General features: G+C 38.2%; 1 pseudogene; it reads left to right on the forward strand.

The window, feature by feature from the left end:
• Positions 1-216: 216 nt before the first annotated feature.
• LOC147525072 (small nucleolar RNA R71) lies at positions 217-310 on the forward strand (annotated as a pseudogene).
• The last annotated feature ends 9,729 nt before the right edge of the window (positions 311-10,039 follow it).

A 10,039-nucleotide genomic window follows, 5' to 3' on the forward strand; every position in this document is an offset into this window, starting at 1 on the left:
ATACTGGTAGCCTTAACTGTTGAAGAAGAACTAGCGGAGCGGGAGTAATCGTCACTACCCCCCCAGTTGTTATTTCGCTTAGTTTGGTTCTCTAAAAATTTATAAGCCTCCGAAGCTCCTTTGCTTAAGAAACTACCCCCATTCATTATGTCAAGGACTTCTTTATGGTGGTGTAGAAGTCCTTTGAAAAAGGCACGAACTAACGTGTCTTTCGCTAAGTTATGATGTGGACACTCTATAAGGAGATCGGTGAAACGATTCCAAGCCTCTGAAAATGTTTCATGAGGATTTTGTCGAAAGAAATGAATCTTGGAAAGCATCTCATCCGTCTTTAGGGGTGGGTAAAAATGTTCCATAAACAGCTGAACAAGTTTAGCCCACGAGTCCACAGAATTAGGCGTTTGGGCAGTTAACCAAACGCCTTTATCGGCTAAGGTGAAAGGGAATACCCTTAATTTAATTTGTTCCGTACCAACCGTAGGATGGTGGAATGTTGTTAGGACTTGTTCAGTCCTACGCATGTGCTGATAAGGTTTTCCATGGTCTAATCCATGAAAAACGGGTAACAAATTAAAAATATTTGGGGGGATTCGGAAATCCCCCGCTGGGTCTGCTAGAACGATGCAATATTTGGGGCTATCGCTCAAGGCTTTGTAGAAGTCAGAGAGAGGCCTCTCTTCTTCGTCGGGCATTGTGTCAGGTAATGTGTGTGAAATAGTAGCTAGAGGTGTAGTGGGTGGTATACTAGATAGACTTGTTTGTTGACGTTGTTGTGTAATTACGTTCGGTGTTTTTGTTCGGCCAAACCTTAATCTCATACAAGGCTAAAACCAAACTTAGCTAAACACATCAACACTCCAAACAATTTCGATATACTAGTATAAACCTCTAACGGGAGATCGCGAGGTGTGGAAGAAAGGAATACCGATTGCGTCCTTGCCCGGCTTATGAATAGCGTCTTGTTTTACGCTTGTTAGGTGTATATAGCAGGTTAGAACACTAAAAAATATGAAAGATCAAAGTTCGAATCAAAACTGTCGAAATCCGAAAAATTTTGTTAAGGGCGCGGGCCGCGCTCAGTGTATTTTAGAATTCCAGAGTTGAAGGGTGGGTCGCGCTCCACATGGGGGCGGTCATTTCGCTCGAGGTCCGATGAGTTAGTTAGCATGGTCGTGCTCAAAGGAAGGCATAGCGGATGTAATTTTACCCGGAATTTTTCAACTCTGAAATGGACAACCACAGTATGAATCAAACAAGGGTGGGTGGGTGAAATGGGACTTTAAGAACAGTACTAACACTACGAAAACAATACAAAAGTGAAACTAAGATGGCAGTGGCGCTATTTGATAAAACATAAAATGAATAGTCTTACCTACGAAATAAAGCGATGAACTCTAAACGCAAGTAAAACTAAACTTGATCTTATGGGTCTATGTTTATCAAAGATTCTACTCTCAAGTCTATGAGATATAGTGGAGTAGAGTGATTCGTTCCACTCTTAGTCCTTCCGCATGCTATGTTCTCAAGTGTAAGTACTCTAAACTTAAAGTCTAATGAGAGATTTACTGAAAAAAAGGCAACTAGACTACGATGCAACTACCCACGAAATGCAACTAGTCGGCGATGGGAATAACTAAAGGGAATGCTACGTTGATTCGATGATAAGGAGTTAGAGGGGATTGATTCCACCTTAACTCGACTTAATCCTATTAACATTTAATCGTTGTAATCGAATTGAATCGCTGCGAGAACAATTGGTTCTTCCTAATCCCTAATTACACATGACATTCCTACCAATTCATAACTAGCATGTGAACGATTAAACTCATTCTCATGGTGAACTAATCGTTTCTAGAGTGGAAGGGAAATTACGAAGAATCTACGATATTCGGAATCAAGCTTTCATTAAGGCTTCTCAACCCCCTCTAATGGAGGTTTAGCCGAGAATCATTACGCAATCATTTCCGATTACATTTAAACTAAACATGATATAAAGAATTGAAATTTACTTAATTAAACAATAATGAAATCTAATTTAATGACTCAAATGAAATAAGGACAGGAATTGAAATTAGATCTAGAAATGGAAATGACAAAATCGAAATTGATAAAAATACTACTTTATTGATCTAATCAAAATGAAGAACAAGATTCAAAGGTTTAATCTAATACAATAATTGAAATGGAACTAAACTTAATTAATCTACATGAAAAACTAGATCTAGAAGCTATTTTAATGGCTACTTTCTATTCTAAGCTACCTTTATTTTCTAACCTAAAAATCTACTATTCTTTACTAAAAGATCTACCCATAACAAAGAGCTAAACTTTTGTTTTTATACATTCAGATCCAAAAATCGTGCATGGGCTTGGAGCCATGTTTTGGGCCAGAGAATCAGGCCCAAAACCCAATTCTTTCAGTCCAAAAAGGCCTCTTCAGCTGCAGTTGGCTTCAACAGACTTTTCGTCCACTTCTGCTCCTCTAATTGGATCAAGGCTTAGACCATTGGAAAGCTCTTTCCGAGCCGGTCGTTTTGACATAAGGTAGGGCCGATTCCGAGGTCTGAGTCCAAAGATATTGCCTTCGGAAGTTCTGCTGACTTTGTGTGCTGTTTCTGCCCGCGTCGACTTTTCTGCTTTTGACCGGGCTTTTGGAAAGGCTTTGTCTTCTAGAAATTTGGCCTTTAATCACGGAACTCCTTAGTAACCGACCTTTGCTCCTTTATCTCGCTAAAGTGGCACATTTCTGCACATAATGGACTTTGAAGCCTGAAATGCATAAAAACACGTAATCAGTGTTAACTCTTAATTATTACTTACATAATTGGTCTAAAAGTATGACTGTTAAAGGGTTAAAACTACAGTTTTGGGCTCTTATCAATATACTTTCAGGCATAGGGGCTGCGGATTCACAGAGAAAAACACTGCGGTGAAGGTATTTCTAAATTTTCGAAAATTCTGAAAATTTTCATACATAATATTTAATGTGTTGTTGATTTACTGGAATATTTTCAGATTTTTCAAAGTTGGTTTACCATGTGAAAAAAATACGATCTTTACAGTGCTGCATTTCAGTTTTTCACACCGTATGTTCTTGAAAAAGCAGTAAAAGGTTACTTAGGGAGTTCTAAAAATTCTATAATTTTTGTATCTATCCTAAGTCAGTAGTTTAATTTGTAGTAAAAATTTGATGAGTTTTGATTTGTTTTGACCTCCTGAGTGTTTAGTGTGCAGGTGTTGCAAACACTTAATATCTGGAACACCAGCCAATAAAAGGTTTAGAATTAAATTTTTTACAGGAACAAAGGATCTGTCAGAGTCTTTTTGGAAATTTTGGATTTGTTTTGATGGGTTAACCATTCGGTTGTTTGTATTGTGCGAAAACCGTTTGCAAAAAAGGGCTGTAGAGGGAGTTCCACAGCTCCGATTGATCTGAAATTTTACAGGTTACTTGATAGACGTCTTAGCAAATTATTATAAAAATTTCAGATTTTTGGAGTATGATAAAAGGCCCAAAAAACTTGAAAACTCTGGGCGCGACCCAGCCAAACTTAGATCGACGCGCCCAAAACACTGGACTTTCGACAAAGCGAGAGGGCACGCGCAAAAAAAACAGAGGGCACTTTCGCGCCCTCAAGGGAAAATTCAGTGTGAACAGCCCAATTTTCATAGGTAAATGCAAATTTTTATGTCTTCAAGTTACTCAGTGTTTCTAACTTGTTAAATACACCGAGATCGGCGATACAAGACGCTATTCAAAAGCGTAGCAAGGAGGCATTCGGTACTCCTTCTTCCACTCCTCGCCTCTACGTCGGGAGGAGTTTTAATTCTAGTATAATCAGGCTTGTTTTTCATAGAAATAAATACAACGCCTATCTAGAATTTTACACACTACACTTGCATCAATGGCAAAAGAACAAGAGACTCCTCTCTCGATTTTTATAAAGCCCTAAACGATGGCCCTAAGTGGGTGCATCGTTCTTGCAGACCTAGTGGGGATTTCGAATCCCCAAATATTTTAATTTGTTACCCGTTTTTCATGGTTTAGACCATGAAAAACCTTATCGGCTACATGCGTAGGATTGAACAAGTCATAACAACATTCCATCATCCTACGGTTGGTGTGGAACAAATTAAACTAAGGGTGTTTCCTTTCACCCTAGCCGACAAGGCGGCATCTTGGTTAACTGCCCAAACGCCAAACTCTGTGGACTCATGGGCTCAACTTGTTCAATTGTTCATGGAACAGTTTTACCCACCACTTAAGACAGATAAAATGCTTCACAGGATTCATTTCTTCCACTATAATCCTCATGAATCCTTTTCAGAAACCTGGAATCGTTTCACTGATCTTCTCATTGAATGCCCGCATCATAATCTTGCGAAAGACACGCTTTGTTCGTGCTTTCTTCAAGGGGCTTTCACATTATCATAAGGAGGTTCTAGATATATCATGGTGGGGGTAGTTTTCTTAGTAAAGGAGCCTTAGAGGCTTATAAATTCTTAGAAGATCAATCTAAGAATAACAACAATTGGGGAGGAAGTGATTCCTCCCGGCTCCCTCCTTCTTCTCTTGAGGTTAAACATGATCCCAAGCTGAAAACTCTTATCGATGCCCTCACTAAAAGGTAGATGCCATCTACGTTCAACAACAACCCACTCCGGTCATGAACATTAACTCTACTCGTTGTAATAATGTCATTTGTAGTCTTGAGCATTCCGACTTTTATTGTCCTCTTGTCTATGCACAAACACCACCACAACCATCACACTTTAACCCGGTTAACTCAACATCAAGGACAAGGGAACTTAGGTGACGGAATAGAGGTTTAGTACCTATAACCCGAACTATCAACATCAAGACATGAACGCTCAACAAACTTTAATTCCAATACAACCATCTACAGACAAAGTAGTAGTGACCTTGTTGGAGAAACAAAATCAAATTATGCAACAAAACTCCAACTTGATGAAAGATCAGCATGATCAAAACTCTAATATGATGAAACAAACGATGCAAATGATGCAGTCTTTGTGCCAAAAGGTTATTGACATGTCTTCTAACCAAAATAATAACCAAACCGGCGTGTTTCCAAGTCAAGCAATGCCTAATCCTAAGTTAATAAACACCGCCTTCAAAATAAAAAGTATTCAGTGTAATGGTAATATAAACCAAGGGGACCTACAGGCAGTCACTACCCTTCGTTCAGGGAGAGTAGTTGATAACCAAGTGACTATGCCTAAAGATCACCCGCAAACTATAAATGATACCATACCAAATACGGTCATAGAAATTGAAGACCCTACACCTATAGAGGTTCCAATATGGAAACCTAGTTGGAAAGTGATAAAAGATAAAGCAACGGTTAACAAATATGTTCCCCCTCATATTAGGTATAGGGATAAAACACCGCATGAACAACTAGATTTTCCTGTAGAAGGTGAAGTTAAGTCTATTGAGAGTTTTGTATATCACATTAGTGCTTTCGACGATGTCGTCCCTACACTAGTACATATCCCTCTTATGGAAGAAGACAAAGATCACAATTTTGACTCTTTGAACATAACTGAACTAGAGAAAGAATTTTCAACCCTACCTTCTGACCATATAAGAGATGGACTAAACCTCATAATAGACGAGATAGATGAATTCCTCAAAGATGGAGATGAATACCATAATTATATGGATGCGAACAACCTAGATGAGGAATTCGACGAGTTTCTAAGAGCCTGTGATGATCCACCTTCTCAAGCACTACCTAGAGCACCACCCTACCACCATCCACCTGAGTTACTCCCTCATAAAATCCAATCATTCTTCCCACCCTTTTCTTCTAACACTTATCCACATTCCAAGTATTTTCCAAAACCATTCATTTACTTACGATCATTCACTTGGACACCTTCTTATTCGACTAAGTTGCGTCGTAGAAAGTTTTGGAGCTTGATTCTGTTTGGTGGTGCATTCCATGTTAACTATTTATGGAAAGATCCACAATTGTTTAGATTATTGATATATGGGAAACTGCATGTAAATACATATATATCACTTTAAGTCTAGGGAATCTGACTTTAAAAGACCCACATTTTAAAATAAATTTTTACAAACCTGTTTTCAAAAATTTGTTTGGGGGTGGGGTGTTTATAATGTTGTTCTTTTCAAATTGTGCATGGATTTTATTGTTAATCCCACCTTCCCGAATTATTTGGGGGTGGTATTATTTATTCTATCATGATTTGTAGAAGATCCTCCATTTTAGAGTTTGTTTTGGAGTGAAGGTTGAGAATATTGTCGTAATTGGCATACCTATGATTAGATGTGGTGGTATGATGAAATCTAAGAGAGTTTAGAAGTTACTAGTCTAAATCCAGTATAAAAGATATTAGGGTTGTTATAGAATCAAGAATATGAGTTGTTTCCGTTTTCGGGTTCGGAAATTTTATTATTTCCAGAAATTACCTTAAAGCTTTTTGGCAACCTACCGATTCGTTTTAACAATTCAAAACCTATAAAAACTTCATTCATTCTACACTCACAACCCACACTACACCTAACTTCCATCTCTCACCTTTCACTCCCACGTTTCCCATTGTTCTTCACCATTTTCACAAATCAGCACCTGAGCGGGCGCTGGAGGAGGAGCGACTCTCGCTACTACACATTTTTCAGAATTTTTTGCAGAGCGACTTTCGGCTTCAAGGTGAGTGACGACTTCACTCAAACACTGGAATTCCAAAATCTTCAGAGCTTTTCGGCGCTTCAAGTAGAGCGACTCGGCTACGACTTCCATAGACCGAGGAAATTTCCGGTTTTCTACGGGTTGTTCCGGGTGATTTCCAATTTGTTCAGGCGTAGTTTTGAGATGACATCTCCTACAATAATACCAGAATAGTCTTTCAAAGATTTGTTTCAAAGCACTACTTATGGTGCTTGGTTTCGTGAGGTGATCACACACGTGAAGGTGGGGAACCGCTTATGGTTCTTGCTAGCATTTGTTCTTGGACTTGCCATGCCCGCTGAAATACAAGACCCATGATGCTATTGGGTAGATAATATGCATGTCTACACTTATGACTTTTTGCATGAGGCTTATGGGTCCGGCATTTTCCGTGTAGAGGACCAAGGGACATATAAGCCCTTGGTAGCTTGTCCCTTAATGTGATACAGTAATGTTCTTTATCATGCTAAACATATTAGGGGAGTGGCATTTTTCTTCTGCGAATGATGCCACTTGCGATGTTTTCCTTGCTTTAGCTGAGGAATGCCTGCTATATGACCTTCCTAAGACCTTAATGTCTAGTTTAGTACGAGCCCATAGCATGAGGCATAAGTATCTTCTTATGCCTATATTAGTTTGCCGTATTATACTATGTTTCTTCCCTGTTTTTTGTGCCCGTTTCACAGACTGGGTTGGGGTCGACATTGTGAGAACCACCAATTCTATTATTCGATCTTTCCGTGCAATGACTTGGAAAGGGTGGAGGATACAACCTCATCAGGTTGCACCTTACACCCCATCCGACCAAGTGGCACTTAACAAGTTAGGATCCGTAGATGATAAATGGCGGCAAGCATGGCAAATTATAATGGCATGGCAGGATGCGAAGGAACCTCACTTCTTTATAGAAGAGTAGGATGACGAGTAAACGCTGGAGTGGAGGTAAGTTTTTAGTTCGGTTAGTTATGCGCTTATGTCCCAAGCAATTTAATTCTGTTAACCCCATAATGGGTGGAACTCTTATAGAGTTGCATCAGTATTTTTATTTCCTATATTGGTATGTTCTAACCTTGTTTTGCAGATGTTCCAGAATTTCACGCATTTCCATGGTATTTTTCTACCCTCTTTATTTAAATGCTTTGAGGACAAAGCATGCTTCTTGTTTGGGAGGGGCATAGAAATACGTGTAATTAAGGCATCTGTTAGGATATAGATATGTATAATATGCATTTGTTTTCAAGTTAAAAATTTCAAAAATATAAATAAATAAGTTTATGCTATACACTTAGGAATATTGGTATTGTTTTCTTTCTCTATGCTCTTAACAATCTAGAAGTCTCACGTAACTTTTGCATCAGAATAATTGTTAGAAACTTAGGTTAATATGTAGGTAATAATCTTTGCATCTATCTATAAATATATTACATGAGTATCTATGATTGTTAGCAGTAAGTTTCTGAAATCTAGGCTAGAGTACTTATTCTACAAATCTGTGAGAATATAGCCTAAAAAGCCTTATATGAGCGAAACATTTGAGAAATGACACAAGGGAGAAGTAAAATCGGATAGAGAAATCACACCGTCCACTTGCTTGATCACTATGCCATATCTAAGCGAGAATTTAGGCCCCTTTTGGATCGATATAGCCAAAATTCAAACCTATGAATTATTTTCGCTAATTAAGCCCCTCGAGCCTTTTTTAGCCTTCCATAAACAACAATTTCTTTACCCTGTTACAAAAACAAAACAAAATAAACAAAATTCAACTTACCCAATCTAGAATAAGTCTGAGAATAGAATGAGTGAAGAAAGAAGAAGAGAAAAATCTGTGTAAACAAAAATTAGTTAGTTGCTTCAGAAAAAGAAAAGAAGTTTCCATCCAAGCAAAAGAAAAAAAAAATAGAAATAAATAAAAACTCCAAAAATAGAATAAAAGGGAGTCAAAAGCCAAAGAAAAGAAAAAGAAAAATATGGCTAAGGATGGAAACAAAGTATAGAAGCAAAACAAAATAACAAGATTTTCTCTAAGTTACATAATATGAAGACTCTATTATCTCAGACTTGTCCTTTTGAATATCCATTTCCTTCCTTCTTAAACCATCTCCTAATCCCATGACACCTAATAAAGACCTTTAGCTCAATTAGGAATAGGTTAGTGTGATAGTAAGTGGCATATGTGTTTGATCGACTCCGGCTTCCTTGTTGTCATTGAGATTGTAAGGTAAAGTGTGCCCACTGCACACTGGAGTAGGGAAACTTGAGAGAAAAATCAGAGTGGTTTTGTCTTGACATTTATGTGAGGACCTACTAAGGGGCGCTATTCGAAGTTTTTATAAAGCGAACCTGCTAGGCATTTCATAGTATTACTCATAGTATATATATTTGTATCATAGATGATTGATTATTATGCATATATTAGTTTAGGTTTTGACTTGGTTATTCTTATTCAATTGCTAGTGAGATGTATAGATAGTTGAGACATGAATGAGGAAACAATAGTTTTATTTCTTAGTCGATTTGTAGTATAGATGAAGTTTGTGAGTACCTTCTTTTGGAAAACTCTCACGAGGCTATAACTTCGTCCACTAGGGAATTTCTTGTGGTTTAAGGCCTTGTTGCATATGGTCAATGCAATCGCTTTCAATAAAGCGAGTAGATAGAACTCCATTTTTGGTCACTTATTCTAATTTCTCATCTTTGCTTGAGGACAAGCAAAATGCTGTTCGGGGGTGGTTTTATAAGAGCCCAAAACTGTAGTTTTAACCCCTTAACAATCATACTTTTAGACCAATTATGTGAGTAATAATTAATAGTTAATCACGATTCACGTGTTTTATGCATTTAGGACTTCAAAGTCTATTATGTGAGAAATGTGCCACTTTAGCGAGATAAAGGAGCAAAGGTCGGTTGCTAAGGAGTTCTGTGAATAAAGGCCAAGATTCAAGGAGACAAAGCCTTTGTAAAGCCGGTCAAAAGCGGAAAAGTCAACGGGCGGCTTGATTGCACAAGTCGATTGAGAACTTCGAAGGCCGTATCTTTGGACTCATATCTCGGAATTTTGAGTAGCTTATGTCAAAACGACCGGCTCGAAAAGAGCTTTCCAATGGTCAAGCCTTGGCCCAATCAGAGGAGCATAAGTGGACAAAACATCTATCGAAGCCAACTGCAGCTGAAGAGCCCATTTTGGACTAAAGAAATTGGGTTTTGGGCCGATTTTCCGACCCAAAACATGGCTCCAAGCCCATGCACGATTTTTGGATCTGGAAGTATAAAAACAAAAGCTTGACTCTTTGTTAATGGCAGTTAGGTTAGGAAGCTAA

This window comes from Coptis chinensis, chromosome 1, assembly GCF_015680905.1.
Source record: "Coptis chinensis isolate HL-2020 chromosome 1, ASM1568090v1, whole genome shotgun sequence".
Classification (NCBI taxonomy): Eukaryota; Viridiplantae; Streptophyta; class Magnoliopsida; order Ranunculales; family Ranunculaceae; genus Coptis; species Coptis chinensis.